Genomic DNA, 20827 nt, shown 5'->3' on the forward strand with positions numbered 1-20827 from the left:
GTTTTATACAAGAGAAAACCCAGTGTTTAAGTGTCTTGTTCAAAATGTTACACACCTGGTAAAAGAGGATAAATACGAGTCCACATCTCCCAAATCCAAATCTACCTCTGTTTTCACTGTCTCATGCCATCTTTCAAAGGAGAGGTAGATATTTATCCTAAGGGGTGCTTTGGTAAGTGAAGCAATGAGAGTCAGGTAGGATCAGTAAAAGAAAGCATTTGGCTATATGGTTATGATGGAATACTACTGTGCTATAAGAAATGATGAGCTTACATGAAATAATAAAGAGCAAAATGAGCAGAACCAAGAGAGAAAGTTGTATACAGTTAACAGCAATGTTGTTTTAAGAACAACTTTGAGTGACTAAGTCATTTTGACTATTAAAAAACATACAAATTAACTACAAAGGACATGTGCAAGATGTTTTCTGTATCCAAAAAAAAAATGATAAATAAAAGTCTGGGCAAAAAGGATTTTTACATACATACATACATATGTGTATGTGTATACATATGTATATTATATATAGTGTATATATGTGTGTGTGTATGTGTATACATAAATGTGTATATGTGTGTGTGTAATGGTAGCCATTTCGAAGGCAGGGGAGAAGGAGGAAAGGAAAAAAAGGAGAAAAGAAAGAAAGAAACTTGTAAGATGTTTACTGTATGTTTAAAAGATGTTATATATAACATAGTTGTATATGGTTATAAATAATAAGTTGTATATAAAAAGCTGTACATAATAAAATTTCATGCTCAATATTTTTTATTATATTATATTATAAAAATGCTTATTTTATTCATAAGTTTAAAATAAATAATTTAAACAACAAAGAGAAAGCATAAGAAATAAGTCAGTTTAAATAAAGAAAAAGAATCTGGTTTTGATGGAGAAGAATATAAAAGGGCATTTTATGTAGATGAAACACCATGAACAAATGTTTGGAGGCAGAAAATAGCAAGTCACATAAAGAGATTTGCAAGCATGGAGACCACATTCAGGAGTAGTAAGAGATGAGATAATTTTAGATGCAGCTGAAGGATAAAGAAAGAAGGAAAATATGAAATGGAAAACTCTGAATAATATTCATAATATTAAAAACTGACATTGACAATAGCACTTTACATACAGAAATATAATCAATCAACAGGATTTATTAAGTATTTGCTATATGCAAATATAGGCCCTTGGCCAAGGTGCTAGAAATACAAAGACATAAATAAAATATTTCCTTCCCTCAAGGAATTTATATTCTATGAGAGAAAACACATCCACATTCACATGCATATGTATGTTAGTATATTACAGAATTATCTCATTTGATCCTTATAATGTTTCTGTAAGAGAAATGCTATTATTATCATCCCTATTTTACAAATAAGGAAACTGAGGCTAAGCAAAGTTGTAACTCTTCTTGGATCAAATGACTGATGTCTGAAGTGGGGTTTGAACACAGATCTTTCTGCCACAAAGTCCCAAATGTATCTTATATTATATCACAGTACCTCTCATTGAAAGCAAATGTCACCAAGTTAGATTTTATCTATAAGGTAACAGGAGGTTACTATAAGATTCTGAGCAGGGAAATTATATGATAAAAATAAGCTTAAATTTATTTTATGCTCTTTTATTCTTGTCTCATTTGTTGTAAACTAGGAATTTTTCATGTTGGGTATAATGAATATCTCTAACCTTTGAAAAAAGTAGTAATAATTATGATGGAACTGTGGTTTCATCAGCATGGTTACCCCCTCATTGATACAGAATGAAAGCCTTGTATTCATTATTTTTTAGAATAATTTAGTACTTGACAATGTTTTCACATAAATCCTCCACAGAAGATGCACACAACACACTGGGGACCTTCTTTTGATTCTTTCAGATTACTGCCTCAAAATAATAAATTCCCAGCTTGGATTATATGACATTAAAATATAGTGGACCAAGACAGCAGTTTCTAGCAATTCCATAGCTTGAGATGGTCAGATTGGCCAAGCATTGAATATTGTCAGGGTTCAAATTAAGGTAGGGCAGAAAAGGCAAAGGGATAACTGGTAAAATAAAACACACAAAATCCCCCAATTGTTTATAGTTAAACTGGTCAACTATAGGATTGAAACTAAAGAGGATAAAGTACCATTTCTTCTGAGTCATTATCCTTCTCATATTCTCTACATGAAGTTGGCCCCCAAGGCTCAGTTTAGTTCTGGACTGTGAGGTATGATCTCCTCTGCTCTCCTTTGATACCTCATATTGTATACATGACATCACCCCACTAAAATGTAAACTCCTTCAGAACAAGGACAGTGTCATTTTTGTCTGCTTCTACAATGCCTAGTACAGTGATCTGCACATAGCTGGTGCTTAATAAATAATCAGTGTGTAAATGAAAATTAACAAGAAAGTTCATTCTTTGATTTATATTTAACTCTTTTTTTTCTCACCAAAAATGCTTATAATAGTGTGTTTGATAAGGGGGCAAGGAAAGCATAATTAGTAAGGAAAATGCTTTGGTAGATTTATAGTGAAGATTTAAGTCTCAGGCTCTTCATCTGTAACATGAGGAGATTAGACAAGATGGTTTCAAAAATCTAGATTCTGAGGCATTCTTTCCAATCAATCGTCCAATGCAGTGTTAGGGACTAACAAATAATTATTTCTTCACTGAGTTTCTTTCTTATCAAGTGAAAAAAGAGAAACCTCTATCCCAACAGTCTTTAAAGAATGCTGTGTTCATGCTTTGACCGACTTTTAAGGGCTTTTAAGCCCTACTGCTTCCTTTTATATTTTATATTTTTCTTTTTTTTTTTTCAAAATGTTTCTGCATCGAAGTACAAGTACAATATATGCTTTATCTTAATTCATTTGAAGTTCCATTGTCTTCCTGAAGACAGTATGGTTTAGTACAAAGACTACTATAATATGGAGTCAGATGACTTACGTTTGAGTCTTATCTCTGCCACTTGTGACTTTGAACAAGCCAGTTAACCTTTGGGATTCAGCTTCTTCAGCTGCAAACTAAGAGTTGAATTAGATGACCTCTCAAAGCTTTTCCAGTTCCAAATCTGTGATTCTAAATACAGAGCAGAATGTAATCAGTCACTAAATAGGGTAAGGAGAGCAAATCTTGTATAGAATAGAAAAAGAAGAAGCTGGGTTCCTAGAGTCCAAGTTGAATTATCTTAAGGGATATGGGAAAATACCATTGCCCAGCAATACTAAGAGAATACTTTATGTTCTTTAGAAATATGTAACTTTGGAACCGAGCTGTTTTTAATTCTTTTACTTGTTTGAACTTCATTCCTTTTGAGCTTGCAACCCATGGCGAAATGGTACAGAACAAAGACTATCTTAGCATGCACATTGGAGACTAAGTGAATTTGACATTCCTCAAGGAAATACAGATTTTTTTTTAAAGGTAGCAACTTGTCATTTTTTTTAAAGGGAGGATATCTGACTCTTGGGAGCTTCCCATTCCCCTTTTATTCCTAACACTTTGAAGAAATATTGTCCTGCATATATTATTAACTCTACCTTCTGTATTTTAACATGCTATGTTTTGCAAAAAAAGAAAAAAAAAATTAAGGGATTTCATTGGATTAAAAACAAGCAAACATCGTGCTCATTCTGTCAAACAGAAATGATGTGCCCTGCTCCGGAAATAGGCTGTGCTCATTTTCCCTGATTTATTTGAAAATTTCTCTCAGTGAAATGGTCCTTGGAGGTTTAATATCTTCCTGCTGTGGAATGGAGCTGAGACACATTAGGAAGGAAGGGTGATATACAATCATTAATATATAAATCCAGCACCTTATCAAAAATACATCCTAAAGTTGGTGACAGGGCCTAAATCCACTATTTAATACCATTACTTTCAACAGCCTTTTTCATTTGACATGGATGCTTTGGTGATTTAATGTCCCAGTGGCAAAGTGTCAGAAGAATTTATTAGCATGAAGCAGTTTGATCTGTAATATCCAATTAGAACCACCAGAAAGTCCCTTTCTGGCTTTGGAAATGCTACTATCCCAAGCATAATCAATTAAAAATTATTCCATTAGCCACACTGATGTTAACTTGGCAGTTTTCTTTTCTTGGTAACATTGCAACTCAAGATGGAAATGTGTACAAGACTCAGAGTAGAGAAATGAACTTTGTTCTCTTCAGAGGCAAAGATAATAGTTTCTGGTCTCATAAAGTTGAAAGTCATAATCCTATCACTGTTATGAAGCATGTGACTTTCAAAGTGAATAGTGTGGAGGTTTCTCCTCTTCCCTACCCCGTGCAATGAATTAGGAAAGAAATATCAGGTTTTTGAATTAAATATTATACACACAAAAAAGTTGGAGGAAAAAAGAAAGCTTCCATCAATGTTAATATCTATTTCCATGGAAACAAAGTTCACAGGCTTACTTAATGCAAATGTTTTGCTTAGGGGATCAAGTTTACATACCACCTCCTGCACACTATCAAGATGGATAATACCCTGCCTATGAGTTGCACTATTGTTCGAGTTTGAGCAGACTCAAACTTTTGATTTTTTTAAAGCAAGTATCAGAGCTGAAACTTTTATCTTCAGAGAGATTAATTTCTCTTAACATAATGATCACACACTAAGTTTTAACTAGAAGAAGGTCAAAATCTAGTATGACAACAATTTTTGCATAGCTAACAGATTCCCAAGTCCTAGGAAATGGCTTCCTTTCTAATATAATAATAATAATAATAATACTATAATAATAGTAATACAGAGAAATTTCAGTGAAATACAGAAGGGGAGTTTTCTGAGAGCAGGGAGAGTTGCCTTTTTCCCCTTTGTATACACATTTCTTAGTTCAATGCTTGACACTTAGTCAGTACTAAATATATTTAGTTGAATTTGAACAGACTTTTGGAAAACTCTGTAGATTTAGATCTGGATCTCAGAGGTTTTCTAGTCCAAGTTCTTCTTCCTTTTACAGATAAAGAAATAGATATCCAAACCAGTGAGTTGCCCATGATAACACAGGTAGGCAAGGAACAGAGGAAAGATTTGAATCCAGGATCTCTGACAAGGAACCCAGAACTCTTTCTACAGCATCACACTGACTCTTGCCATAATGAAATTTGAGTTATGTTTCTCTATAAATTATCTATGGTAAATTGTAATAGTATCTTACCTTTATAAAGCACTTTCTAATGCTTTCTAATGCAGCATCTCATTTAGTAAATGGAATGCTGGCTTCATCTTATTACAGAAAATGTTCCTGGACTATTGGATTATACTTGGAGAATGCAACATAATTAAGATAAGCCTGAAAAAATAATTATGAAGTTTTTCAATAATAATGAACCAATGGTAAAAGATATTGATTCATTCTATAAACAAATCAGAATTAAATTTTTGATTACTTGCTGTCCTAAATTATCTATGGACTTCTCTATAATTGCAAATGATCAATAATTAAGTACGAATTTTCAGTGAGAGAAATTATACTTTGGATATTGGCAAATGCTACAAATTGATGTGATTTTGGAGATCAATTCCTAACCAAATTATGGGTTTGGGTTAGCACCAAAAATGTTGAGACTGATGTAGGTACCAAATGTTGGGGTTCTTTGGTCATATGAAGAATTCAAATGGCCATTCTCATTGGCAAAAGGTAGGTCTATTTAGGGAAAGAGGTTACAGACAAATGAAGAGATGCAATAGACAGCAGGAATGGTAAAATGGTAAGTATAAAATAAAATTGAGAGAGCATATTGTTAGGAAGGAAAGGTTGGTGTTTTTTTTTTTTAATAATTAGTGATGGAAAAGATAAGTTTCCTAGTGAAATTCACAATTAACTAGGAGAAAGGAAATACTCCATGAGGTGAGAGTATAGCATTGATTATCCTAAAAGGCATTTAGCATCCTAAAAGAGTCAGCTAGCCATAAGAAGGAGAAAGACACCATGAGGCATAGTGGGGGAGGGAAGAATGAGAGGAAAGAGACTATAAGCATGGTGGGGAAATGAGAGAAGAGACACCCATGAAGCCCCACTGTCCCCGCTCAATTTTCGTTCCCAAGATTCCAACATCTACTTTCAAACCAAGTAGACTTATCTGCTCATTCATTTCACATCCCAAGCACATTTCCCAGTCAAGAATGTATTTCTTCCCCACCTTTATAATCTTTCTATATCCTATCTATTCTTCAAGGCACAATGTTTGTCCCTGCATCTTCCATAAAGACTTGCCTGAATGTTACCGATATTTGAATGAGTCTAAGCAAGTAATTTAAATATCTCAATTTCAGTTTCTTAATCTATAAAATAAAAAAAATTTAGGATTAGATGATGTCTGAAAAATAATCTACCAAGAAACTGTGGCAGCTGCTGAGTTAGGGATAGCATCCTGTTGGGGCTATTGAGGTCAAGTTTATGAAGCTAGCAAGGACAAGGCTTTTAGGCAAAGAGAGGACTAGGATTTAAGATCCTCTAAAATCTAGTTTTTTCTTGTTTTTTTTTAAGCCCTTTCCTTCTCTTCCTCTTTTACATACACTCACACTGTTCACTGTTCTCTTCTTCCTTTCTCTTATCTCCATACAAACACAGTTTATTCTCCCATGTCTAGTCTATATTCCCTATATACCTATTACTATCAAGATCCCTTTTTTTCAGGTTGTACGAAAAAAAGCTACCTTCTCTCTGAAGTTTGTCTTAATTCTTCTCTCTGCCCTGCTGAAAGTGGTTTTTCATCAAATAAGATTTTCTTTGACTTTTTCTGAATCTTTCCTTGGCAGAGCTTCATATTTTAGTTTCTATCCCACTTATTTGCATAAAGGTTTTATTGTCATATCCTTTTGGGGCTTCTTTGAGGAGTCCAATAGACAATTTCATAATGCTTTCTATGATTTACATTAAGCATTATGGCAGAGGGAAATGAACAATCGGTTTGTAATCAAAAGACAGGAGTTTGAAGTCTAACTCTAACTTTTAATACTTATGAGTCAGAAATTGTTTAGTGTCTTGGGCTAAGCAAGTAGTTCCTTATGCTTCTGTTTCTTATCTGTAAAATTGGTTGGACTAGATTACCACTAAGGTCCCTTCCAAGGCTTATCCTATGCCCTACCTTGATCTTGTCTTCTCTGTTTGAATTTTGGCTTTCCAGTAACCAATTCTCAGATCCTTGACTTTTGATGAACTTGGTCACCAATCCTCCTGCTTTATTTTTCTGTTATAGTTGCTCTCCACCCAATCCCAGGCACTTAACAGCCTTGATAGTATTAAATTCCCAGAGAGCTGAAGCTGCAATGACATCAATACTTGCCAGTGAGCCACTGAACCAAAATAGGGGACATGAATCATGAATTGGGGACATGAATCAGATCATGAAGCTGTCATAGCAATTGTGCTGCATTCCTGAAAAACTAAGCTTGCTTGAAGATACATTTGAGATTTTAAAGGACCCAAAGTTTCAACTTATATTGTACTAAAATATAGCAACCCTGCTCTTAGTATTAAGAATTTCCCAGATAACTGGGACATTGATGCATTGTTGGGAGTTGTGAACGAATCCAACCATTTTGGAGAGTAGTTTGGAACTATGCTCAAAAAGTTATCAAACTGTGCATACCCTTTGATCCAGCAGTGTTACTACTGGGATTATATCCCAAAGAGATTATAAAGAAGGGAAAGGGACCTGTATGTGCACGAATGTTTGTGGCAGCCCTTTTTGTAGTGGCTAAAAACTGGAAACATCAGTTGGAGAATGGCTGAATAAATTGTGGTATATGAATATTATGGATATTATGAATTGTGGTATATGAATATTATGGAATATTACTGTTCTGTAAGAAATGACCAACAGGATGATTTCAGAAAGGCCTGGAGAGACTTACACGAACTGATGCTGAGTGATGAGCAGGACCAGGAGATCATTATATACTTCAACAACAATACTATATGATGACCAGTTCTGATGGACCTGGCCATCCTCAGCAACGAGATCAACCAAATCATTTCCAATGGAGCAGTAATGAACTGAACCAGCTATGCCCAGAAAAAGAACTCTGGGAGATGACTAAAAACCATTACATTGAATTCCCAATCCCTATATTTATGCACACCTGCATTTTTTATTTCCTTCACAAGCTAATTGTACAATATTTCAGAGTCTGATTCTTTTTGTACAGCAAAATAACGTTTTGGTCATGTATACTTATTGTGTATCTAATTTATATTTTAATATATTTAACATCTACTGGTCATCCTGCCATCTAGGGGAGGGGGTGGGGGGGTAAGAGGTAAAAAATTGGAACAAGAGGTTTGGCAATTGTTAATGCTGTAAAGTTACCCATGCATATATCCTGTAAATAAAAGGCTATTAAATAAAAACCAAAAAAAAAAAAAATAAAAATAAAAAAAATAAGAATTTCCCAGATACTTTTATCTGGCAGATAAAGAATCTCCCAAGTTTCCTGACCTAGTCAAAGTTGTTCATAGATCTTTACCCATAAGCTGTTCTTCCAAGGTGGTCTTTTTGGCATCCTCTCTTACAAACAATATCCCCATATTACACAATAAAAAAGGGCATCTCTGGTCATTCAAGGAGACCTTTGACACTCCTACAGAGAGAAGAGTTTGTCAGCTAGTGGGGGAGAAGGACCAAATGGAGTATATAAGCTACTTCCAGATTCTGAGTCAGAATTTGGCATAAAATATTCCTGCCATGATGAATCACTTTTTGGAGGACTCCTTTATACTAATCTGAGATGAATTAGTTGGAATGTACATGGTTACCATTTTTACCTCACTTTGGGGAAAATATATGACTTGAGACCTATCTTTAGTAACACTGAACTTTATGGTAGACTTTCCCAACAGTGTCCCTGCCCATTCACATGGGTGTCATGTGATTGGTGTGGAGAAGAGTATATAGCCTTAGTGGGGTACTGTGTTTGATTCACTCTTAGATCAAGAATTCCATTTCGGTAGGAAGGTAGCTATGGATAGGTCTGCCTGTCACAAGGATTGAGGTGATACTCCCCCTTCCTATCACCAATGCCCAGCCTTGGACAGATTGTCTCGCACTTTTTATCCCACATTCTTTTATTGACCTTAGAACTACAACTGCCTCTTGTCAAATTGGGTCCCAAGTCTAATTGACTTAAGGCCTCTGAAATATAAGAAAGCAATATATAAAGCTAGAAGTATATTTTGGAGTCAAGCTCCAAGGGAATTAAATGCCAAACAAAAATATTTGTAATTGATCGTAGAGGAGTTTATGGACTATTAGAAAGGAAATGATCACTTCACAGGATCATAGATCAAGGGATAAAATTACCCTTAAGAAGACATCTAGCACAGTACCTTTGTTTTATAGATGGTGAAAAGTTAACTGACTTGATCAGTGCCACACAAGTAGTAACTAATAAATACAGCATTGTATCCAGGTCCTCTGAATCTAGAGTATCAGGTTTTTTTCCCCACTGCATTATACTACTCCTCTACTTAGCCCTCAAACCAATTTGCTTTTGAACTATCTGAGCTCTAAATCTTTGAGCTGTAATATTTCTCCTAATCGAGGATTATGTTGGTAGCAATTGGTTTGTGGAACCTATGTAACAAATAAAACCTAGATATGGGAACTGATGGTCTGAGCCAGCAGATTTCCAGGCCAGTTTGGTGGTACCAGTTAAACATTTGAGAATAAAGTATTAGACTAATCATTATACTGTTCCCCTTATCCTATAATGATCTTGGAGAGATTAGGGAAAGACAGGAAAGAGAAAAAATAAAGGAGAGGGAAGATGATGTGTGAAGGAAGATAGAAAAGAAAAGGTAAGAGCTCTCCAGATTGACTTGTGGGTAAAGGTGATCAAAATAATGACAGTGGTTTCTCCCTTACTCTACTTCAACACAAGGGACACATACATGTCAACTATTCCTTTTTGGTCTTTAGGCAGTGCAGGGAGCCAAGAGCTCACTGCATACTCTTTGCTTAATTTTTTCAAGTTTGCATCAAAAGGCTTACCAACGGACAACTTTATTGTCCCATAGAGGGACAGTAGTGAACTGGATGGGGCAGCTGGGTGGTGCTGTGGAAAGAACACCAAGATTGGAATCTGAAAGGCTCAAGCCCAAAAGGGATCATGAAGAATCTGATGCTATTCAAACAACACAGCAACAGTGAGCTAGAAGCATTAATTTTCCTTAAGGAAATGATGGATCAGAGAAATCAAGCATTAAGTAACATAATTTCCTGAAATTCTGCCAATATAAATCATCTCCTTACTCTCCTTAATGATTTTTCCTATCTTTACAGAAGTTCTTCTTGCAATGTTTGTGGCAGCCCTCTTTGTAGTGGCCAGAAACTGGAAACTGAGTGGATGCCCATTAATCGGAGAATGGTTGAGTAAGTTGTGGTATATGAATGTTATGGAATGTTATTGTTCTGTAAGAAATGACCAGCAGGATGATTTCAGAAAGGCCTGGAGAGACTTACATGAACTGATGCTGAGTGAAATGAGCAGGACCAGAAGATCATTATATACGTCAACAACAATACTACATGATTATCAATTCTGATGGACCTGGCCATCCTCAGCAATGAGATGAACCAAACCAGTTCCAATGGAGCAGTAATGAACTGAACCAGCTATATCCAGCAAAAGAACTCTGGGAGATGACTAAGAACCATTACATAGAATTGCCAATCTCTCTATTTTTGCCTGCCTGCATTTTGGATTTCCTTCACAGGCTAATTGTACACTATTTCAGAGTCCGATTCTTTTTGTACAGCAAAATAACGATTTGGACATGTATACTTATTTTGTGTTTAATTTATACTTTAACATATTTAACATGTATTGGTCATCCTGCCATCTAGGGGAGGGGGTGGGGGGAAGGAGGGGAAAAATTGGAACAAAAGGTTTGGCAATTGTCAATGCTGTAAAATTACCCATGCATATAACTTGTAAATAAAAAGCTATTAAAAAAAAGAAAAACTACATAATAATTAAAGGTTTCAAAAGTTAAACAAAAAGTTCTTCTTGCAAGAGTTTTGTTGTTGTTCAGTTTCAGTCATATTTGATTCTTTGTGACCCCATTTGGGGTTTTCTTAGAAAAGCTATTAGAGTGTTTTGCCATTTCCTTCTCTAGCTCATTTTTCAGATGAGGAAACTGAGGCAAATTGGGGTAAGTAATTTGCTCAGGATCACACAGCTAGAAAGTGTCTGAGGCCAAATTTGAAGTCAATAAGATGAATTTTCCCAACTCCAGCTCCAAGACTCTATTCACTGCACCTTGCTGCCCATCTTGTATGGCATAATGGCTGCTGCTCTGAATTTTGAATCATATGGATTTAGATTCTAAACTAGAAAGAGCCAACAAGGTTATTAAGTTCAAACTTCTTATTTTATAGTTGAGAACAGTGAGGGTCAGAGAGGTTGTGTCATAGAACTAGCATCAGTAGCAAGATTTAAATCCTTGCTGAATCCAGACCAAGAACTCTATCCACTACACTAAAGGTGTCAAACAGGATGGCAGACCACATACTTCCTAGTGCAGATCACTAGATTAAAATGTAACTAGGAATTATTAACAAAATAAAGACTAGACTAGAACAAAGATAATGTTAATATAGAGTTTTCTAGGCCAGTATGTGGTCTGCAAGAATCCTTATGAATAAATTAATAGCTCTACTTTCTATTTAAGTTTGATACCTCTGTGTTGTTTATTAGCTTTGTAATCATGAATAAACTACTTTCCTAGTCTCAGTTGCTAAATCTATGCAATGGGAATAATAATAAAAATAATTAGATGCTCTTCTTCACAGAGTTATGAGTGGCTAATATAATTATGATGCCTAGATATTTGACAACTCTGCCATTCTCATTTATATTGTTTCTAAGTTTAACCCAGTAACAGCAAACTGGAACTTATTTATCAGTATTCAATAGAAATAGGTACATAGATGTGCTTTTCCTTCAATTTACCAGCAAGTGGGTCAAATATAAACTTTAGATCTAAAAGGGCCATTACTATTATTTCATCCACATTTTTCTTTTTGTAATGAGATAACTCCATAACTAATCCATAACTGGAGAATCTTAGAACTAGATGGAACCTGAAAAACATAATTTGTCCAAAATGACGAAGAACCCTTTCCATTACATCTGGTCTTTTACTTGAAAATCTCCAGTGATACTGAACCTATACCTCTCTAGGCAACCCATATTAACTTTGGAAAAGTTCTAACTGTTAAGAAGTTTTTCTTTGGCCAAAATTGCTCTTAGTTCTTCCCTCTGGGGCCAAGTAATTCCAATTGAATTCCTCTTCCATGTGTTAGCCTTTCAGATACTTTAAAACAACTATCATAATATTGTTCTAAAATTTCTCTCCTTCAAGCCAACATTTATAGAGAATGTCCCAAAAGTGTCAGTATATTACTTGCACTAAGACTTTTGGTACATATCTTTGAATATTTCCAGTTTTAATAGCTGGATTTTAAATAGTAATTTAGACTTTCAAAATGTTTTACAGACATGAACTCATTTGATCATCACAACATCTCAGTGAGGAAGGTGCTATGGATGATTCAAATTTTATAAATGATGAATCTGAGGTTCCTAATGGTTAAGTGGTTTGCCCATGGTTACACAGATATTAAGTGTCAGAACTGGGATTATAATCCAAGTCTTTCCTTTCCACTATCCCACCTAATTTTTTAATTTAGGATCTGTAAAAATTTTTTAAAGCATTTTGATAACTGTATGTCAATATAATTTGTTTTCTTTGTAGTTCCATATAGTTTATTTTTCATATATAAAAACATTGTGAGAAGGGATTATTAGTTCCATAGGCTTTACCAAAATACCAAATGTATCCATAACACAAAAATGGTTTTAAAATCTCATGCTTTTTGTCATTAGTTGGTAAATAGCAAAGATAAGTTACTACTGAGTCAATCAAGAAACACTTTCTACAGACCCGTTTCCATACATTTTGTTCTAAAGTTTGTCAGTTTTAAATACAGTAAATATATGTATTTCTTCTCCTAGAATTATTGGAAATCCCAATATATTCAACTTTCAAGACATATATTTAGGATTTTTGGTGATGCAGAGAAATCCCAGTTACCAAAGATTAAGTCACAATTCCTTAGCCAGGGAAAGTTTACAAAGTCAATTTAAACAAATCAATTGATTAAAAAGCATTTACAAAGCACTTACTACCAATAAGTTACCAGTCACAACAAGTAATAAATATCTATTATTTGCAAGATACTATGCTAAATTCTAAGGATATAAAGAAAGGCAAAAACAATGTGTGCTCTCATTAAACATATTCCAATTGGTTAGTCAATACGTAAATATCTAGTTACACACAATATATTCAGAATAGATGGAAGCTAACTTTAGAGGGGAAAGCAGTAGCAGCTAGGGGGACTGGGAAAGGTTTCCTTTAGAAGCCAGTATTTAAACTGAATATTGAATGAAGCTATGGATTCCAAAAAACAAATGTGAGAAATATACACACATAGATAGGCTTCTATAAAGTGTGGGTAAAATGTGCTAGCATATCACTGAGGCACATTCTCATTGGCTTTTCCTTTTTCAGTTAGAATACACCCTCAGAGTATGCCAGTACATTCAGCCCACATTCTAACATGCAGCAGGAAAAAATTATGCTATTAGTTTAAGCTGCTTAGTAGTGAATTCTGTCTCCCTACTAATTAGATTTTTTTAAAGTACATAAATCAAAGAATTCTGCCTGGAATAAATCTAACTATACAGGCTGTGGCCCCCCTCTCCTTCTCATGTGATTTCTCATATGTATTATTCTCAGACCTCCAGGGATAAACATATCACTGCTTTAAGATGACTACAGAGGTTGTCTACAATCTCTTAGATTTCTGGGAATGCAATTCAGATTACAGAATCACAGATTCAGAGCTGGAAGGAACTTTAGACATTGTCTTATGAAATTCCCTCATTGTTACGAATAAAGAAATAGGCAAAGAGAGATTGATTTACCCAACATCATACCAAGACCATGAATTTAAGTCAAGTCCTCTGACATCAAATTCATGACTTTTTCCCACCATGGGGAGCAGAAATACATCTTAGAGGTAATCTAGTCCCTTATTTTATAGCTGAGAAAACTGAGGTACAGGGATATTAAGTTACTTGCCCAAGATCACACATATAATAAGCATCAAAGTGGAACTTGCAATCAGGTCCTCTGATTTCAGAGCTGGTATCCATACTGTATCCATTTATAATCCCTTTACCCTCACTTAAGCATCCCCTATAGTCATATTTGACCAGCAAAATGGAGATATCATATCAGAGAAATAGAAGAGATAGTAGGAAAAGAAAATTTATCTTGTTTTCATTGTGATGATCATATCCCTTTCTGCTAGAATTCAAAATCATTGCACACATGTACTTTCAGGCAAGATATTCAAAGGTATTGTCCATAAACGTGTCCAGATATACAAGCCTCTTGATTTTCACCTGTTCTCTCCTTTGTTCCAATCTCAGATGATGAAATGTTCACTTACTCCTCTAGAGACATCACTGTCCAGTGCTCCTAATGATCCCTGGAAGGTTTATCTCTTTGAGGTCTCTAAGTGCTGTCTTATGGGTATGGGTACCCCAGAAACTCATATACAATGAGCTATCTTCTCAATTATCTTTTTCTGGGCCTTTCCTGATGTGCTTGCCATAAAGCAGCCAATTGCTTTTGTTTTAAATGTTTCAGTATCATTTCAAGATATTAATGACATTTTTAAGAAACAGCCTCTTCATGAAGAAGTACCACAGAAATAGGACAGGAGGTTTATGAATTATTTTGGTGTCCCAATTTAAAGAGGAGCAGTAAGGATCAACCATTTTACTCTGCAGATTATGAGAAATAGGATTTACTAATGTGTAAATTCCCTTGGGCAAATAACACCAAAGAAAGACTTTGAACTAAATCTAACTGTATTTGCTCCTATATACTTACTGTTCCCTGGCTGTGACCTTTAGTCTCTGTTATGGGCAGAAGAATTGCCCCCAATCTTAATTGTCTGAAGACATGGTGATCTCTTCTAAACAATGGCTTTCCTCATAATAGAAGACATGATTAGTACTAGTAGTGATTAGTGTAGGCACAATTCATTTCTCATTCTGAATTAAAAACATAAACAAGAATATTGGTTTTTTAAGTATATAATGCATAAATATTTAGGGTCAAATACATTGACATTTGAGGAAGGTTATATTGATCCAGAAAGTGACAAAGTGTACAGTTATCTTCCTGTCTTACTAATACCAGTAAGTAGTTGTTATTTTCCACCTCATTCTTCCCCAATACCTCCTGGAGTCCTAGGTGGACTAGATCCCAGCTTCTTAAACTGTGATTTATGGCCTCATATGTAACTGAATGTGAGGTTTGCAAAATTATGCTTTATTATCAGTAAATGTTTGATTTATATACTCATTTTTATGGCTATATATGCAAAATCACATAAAAAATTTTTTGGGTGAAAAGGGGTAATGAAGGGAAAAAGTTTAAGAAGCCTGGACTAGATAATTTATCTTTAAGGACTTTTTAGCTCTAATATTCAATCAATCAACAAGCATTTATTAATCATTATATGTCAGGCACCATGCTAAGCATTGGGATTAAAAAGGAAAATTAAAAATTGCCTTGGAAGTTACATATCATGTATACATAGGTATAAATAAAAGATATAAACATAGCAGGCTCTTAATGTGCTTGATGAATTGAGTTCAGCTCTTTTAATTAGAGACCTCATTCATAAATTTAACTAAATAAAGCACAATTTTTCCCAAAGGAAAAAAGTGGTATATGTATACTTATAAAAACAATAACTTTTGTGATAGTTTCTGTCATCTATAGGCAAGGTAAATTTAAAAAATGATTTTGAAATATGAGAATGTTTTTTTTGATGTTGTAGTTATTTGTCCTTTGTTCTCAAAGAGGGCCAATGACATCACTAGGATTTCTTGAATTTCAAATGAATTTCATTATCATGAGACATAAGCCTCACTCTTTCCTTCAGAGTCATCAGAGTCCAGTGACAAGACAAAAGTCAAGATGATTGGTCATGGCTCAAAATGCAGTGGATAACCTTGGTCTTTCTAAATTAAGATCTTTCCCAGGTTTCAGTTTGTCTACCCTTCAATGACTAAGGGGTAACTCTTTTGAGTTAAAAGAGGGCTCAATTCACCATCCAAAAGCTATCAATCCTAGAGGAAGACCCTCAAGAGTTTCTGGCCAGAACAGAAAACAAGTATTCTTTACACTCATTCTAAGCTATCAAAAACCTAAAAAATGAGCCACAAAGACTTGGGCTGGGCCTATTGTTGGCCATTCAAGGAAATCCAGAATGATTTGGGTTAAAAGCCATAATCAAAGAGCTCCATTTAAAACACAAGTCTGTTTTTCAGAGCTATATTTCAATAAATAAAAAATGAAAACTATGCAGGATAAAAATAAATTGTCCCAGATTTTTTGGAAAAAAAGTGAAGGCGGGGGGGAAAGATGAGTGGAAAGAGGAGAACAATACCAGCAGCATTTCCTAACTTTCTTATTGTCCAGTTGGGTTCCCAGAGTGGCTGCTACTACTATTCTTAGATAACATAGTAAAGACAATTAAGACAAAATCATCTAAGAACCTGGTACAATCATTCCCATAAATACACATCTCCAGAGTCCAGTAGAATGGAAAGTCATTTGGAGCCTCAGTTTACTCATCTGTAAAACTAGGATGATAACACCTGCATCACCTATCTCCCAAGATTGTTTCAAGGCTGGCTTTTTGTAAACTTTATAGCAGTAGAAATGAGTTGTCAACATTATTATCACTTTTTCTGCCTCCTTTGTTATCAACTACATAATGTTGGAGTTTAATTTAATTCACATGAAACACTGAGAAAATCTGAGAGGAAAAATAAATACTGTAATTGAAAATAAATACAAATCATCTTCCCTCAATCTCCTATACCTATCAGGCAAAATAGCTTCCCTTGTGCTATGAAAAAAAAAGAACTTGTACCATGCCCTGAAAGATACCTTGTGCTTTGGACATGCTGAGGATTAAGAAGGCAGTTACTGAGGTGAGAGCCCTACATGGAAACCTTTCTGCCTCTAAGCTCTTCCTTCTGTCCAAGTATAAATCTAGATGTGAACTAGAGTTAGAAACAGCACCTTGAAGAAGAATAGGCAGTTCCCTGTTTGATATGATTTGAGGAGTATTGAAAGTCTCCATCTGACTAGATTTGTTCTTGTTTTTGAAATTCCCTAATTATTCATTCTTCTTTATTAAAACTAACAGGTGTCTACGCAGATTAAAAAAAGCATAACAATCCATAAGAGGGAACAGTATCAGTCATTCTGTGTTCTTCTGTCCACATCCTGGGACAGCTGGCTGTCAATTGTACATTATTCCCAACCCCTCTCTCCATCTTTAAGCCTATATTATATTCAGGTGTCTTGTCTGGGACTCTCATAGGATTAAAGAAATATGTCATAGGATCATCAATGCAAAGCTAAAGAAGAAATCAGTGGAACCTAGTCTCGGCTCTTTCTTTTTACAGATGAATAAAATGAAGCTAAAAGAAGTTAATAAATTAATAAGGATCCGAAGAAGAATTTAACCTCACATTTTCTACTGAGTCATGTAGCTGCCTTTATTCACCAATCAACTTTCTAGGCTCCAGCTTCTACCTACTTAGTAATGTCCTTTCTGCCCTTTCTCTTGCTTATATGTCTTTTTTTTTTAAGGTTATTGCCTATGGGTGACATGAATTACCTCTATGGTTATTTGATATACACATGTTATTTTCTCTAAGAGAAAATGCTATCTATATTTATCTCTATTTTTTCTTTTTGAGATTAGGGATTATTGCTTTGTGTGTGTGTGTGTGTGTGTGTGTGTGTGTGTGTGTGTGTAATTTGTAAATTGAGCATTTAACATAACGTCTGACACATAGATTCTTAAGAAATGATTACTGACTCATTCATTTTATTAACTTATTGATTGATTCATTATATCTATATCCCTATAACTAAGTATTTGAAGGGCAGCTTCAGTTTAATAAATTCTTCTTAACTTAAAAATAGATAATCAAAGTAGCATGTGAAATCATGAGCACATCAGTTTGCTGATTTGTTTCACAATATGTCTGCTGCACAAATATAATCTGGAATTCCATTGATGTCAATAAACACATTGGCCAATCACATTGAAGTTTATATTTATTTAGAAATTACCTTTGTTCATCTAGGACAGAGTTGAAAGAAGAGAGCAGAAAGATCAACTTTCTGAGGAAGGTAGGAAATTTTCAACTTTCCAAGAACAATAGGCTAGCTAGGACTAGTAGCAAGGAAACATTGGAAAATAGAAACAAAATGGAAAGAAGATAGGGAAAAAGTTCTGAGAAGGGCTTTGAAGACATACTTCATTATGTTGCACTGGCCCTGGTTTAAATATCTAGTAAATGGGACCACCCAGGGAATTTCTCTAAATGTAAAAAGAAGTTAAGACTATTGCCTAGAAGGTTAGTTTTAGATCTGGGTCCTTAGAGAAATAGTCCAACCCCATTTTACACATGAGAAGGCAAACTCAGACTTACTCCTAATATACTGCTAATTGGCAGATCTGGCACTAGTACCCAGATCTCTACATTCTTGTTCTCATCTTCCTACTGAGAAAGTATTGATTATATCAATATCTCACACCGGTCCTATTTCATGACAGACAATGTGGTATAATAGAAAATAATAAGTTTGGAGTTAGAACTCCAAAATCCAGTTAGATCTGGATTCAAGTCCTGGCTGTCATCACCTATGTAATCTCGGGCAAGTCATTGAATCTCTCCATAACTCAAGTTTTCTCATCTGCAAAAGGCTGGGATTAAGTTAAACAGTTTTAAGATCTTTTCCAGCTCTAAATCTATGATCACATGATGGTGAATTTGGGCATAAACTTTCTTGACCTCAGCTTTCTCATCTATAAAGTAGGGACCAAATAATATTTAGTTTACCTGTAAATCTCAGGATTCATTGAGCAGCAGAAAAAGCCAGACTAGGATCCAGAGATTAAATGGATTAACTGGTAAATTAGAAAAATCACAAGAATAGGTGAAATGGTAGAAGAATGAAGCCCTAAGCAACATGCTGAAAATCAGGCAGTTGATTCGGGTTGTGGTGAGTTGGATTGAGGGGGGGAAGGGAGTACTCTAATAATAAGCAGTATGTGGGAATCAGCAAAAAGGGGTGGTCAGGGCAGTGTTAAAAAGTAGATGAAGCCAGGGCAGGCAATTAGGTAGTCAATTAGTATTAGATATTTTTTACTCAATAGTGACTAGGAAGAGGGTTTCCTGTGAATGTGGGTATGTGGTTGTGTGGGTGCAGAGCTATCAGTTTCTGGGGGAAGAGAAGTGATTGCATTAGGTAGCAGACAGACAATTAATTGGTGTCAGGAAGGTATGGCCACAGCTAATGGAGTTCCAGCCACAGAAACTATACTTAGAGGTAGAAAGAACTTAAGTTCTTGGAGAATACTGATGAAAATGCTGCTGCTACTTCTTTGGTTTTTTAAATAAATCTGTAATGTGATCTTTAATTTTTAAAAAAAATTTCCTTTGTAAGTAAAGAAAACTTGGTCCATTGAAGGTTCTGGTTAATTGAATCATTTCTCATAAATTCAAAATAATAGGGTGTAATGAATTCAATAGCCAGTATGAATTGAAATGCTTCATGATCCATGTGGCCTGCTTATTTAAACAGATGGGGTAACACATTCTGTGCTAATTAAAATTTGTAAAAGGTCCTTAAAGGGTAATAGCAAGTAGCATGTGTTTCTCTAGTTTTAATCACTTGCATGGAATGGTCCTTAAAAAAAAGACTATAGGATATCCATCTGCTATCTTTATCCAAAATTGAGCATTAATTAAAAAAATATAACTAGAGTTAGAAAGGGTTGTGTCTTTCTGTAAGGCCATCCAATTTTAAAAGGAAGAAAACATAAATATGTGAATATATGTCATTTGTAGCATTATACATACATGCATAAATACATACATACACGTGTTGTATCTATATGTATGGAAATCAATATCTCCTTATATGTCCTTCTAGATGTAGATATGTAGATAATATATCTGTAGGGAGATATCAATAACAATCTATATATACAACTAGGTATTCAGTCCCTACTGACAAGAACTAAAAGGGTATAAGGAGAAGATTGAATGAAAAGGAAAGGAGTTTCAATTGCTAAAGACTTGTGTGAGAAGAAAGCAGACTAAGAAACTGAGCTAACTTGAATATTTAGGAAAGGAACTAGTTCAAGGGACTCTGGGACACAAAAGCCAGCAATAACGGAGCACCCAGATAACAGAATCTGAAAAATTGTCTGGAGGATATTTGATTCACGTTGACTCTGAGAGGCATATCTGAAGAAGTGATTTTTAAAATCCTACTTTTCCTCAATTAGTGAATTAGTTGGGAGGGGGACAGAGTTAGAAGGAATGACAGAGAGACACACAGAAAAACAGACAAAGAGATAAAGGAGGAGAGATGAGTCAGAGAGAGATTGAACTGAAGTACAAGTAGAAGCAGAAAGAAACAAAAAGAAACCATTACTCTTAAAATAGAGACAAACTCTGTAAACTGTGCTGATTACCTTTACTTTCCTAAATTGGATATTGTTTATAGCCAAAGATTTCTCAAGTCATTTCTTGTGCCCTAAATAACTGTCTGAATGCAATGTTGCTGATTACTCACAAGGAAGATGGCTGAAAAGACTTAAGCAACAAGGCAATATTCTCAAGAACAGAGTC

Source organism: Sarcophilus harrisii, chromosome 5 (assembly GCF_902635505.1).
Source record: "Sarcophilus harrisii chromosome 5, mSarHar1.11, whole genome shotgun sequence".
Taxonomy (NCBI): Eukaryota; Metazoa; Chordata; class Mammalia; order Dasyuromorphia; family Dasyuridae; genus Sarcophilus; species Sarcophilus harrisii.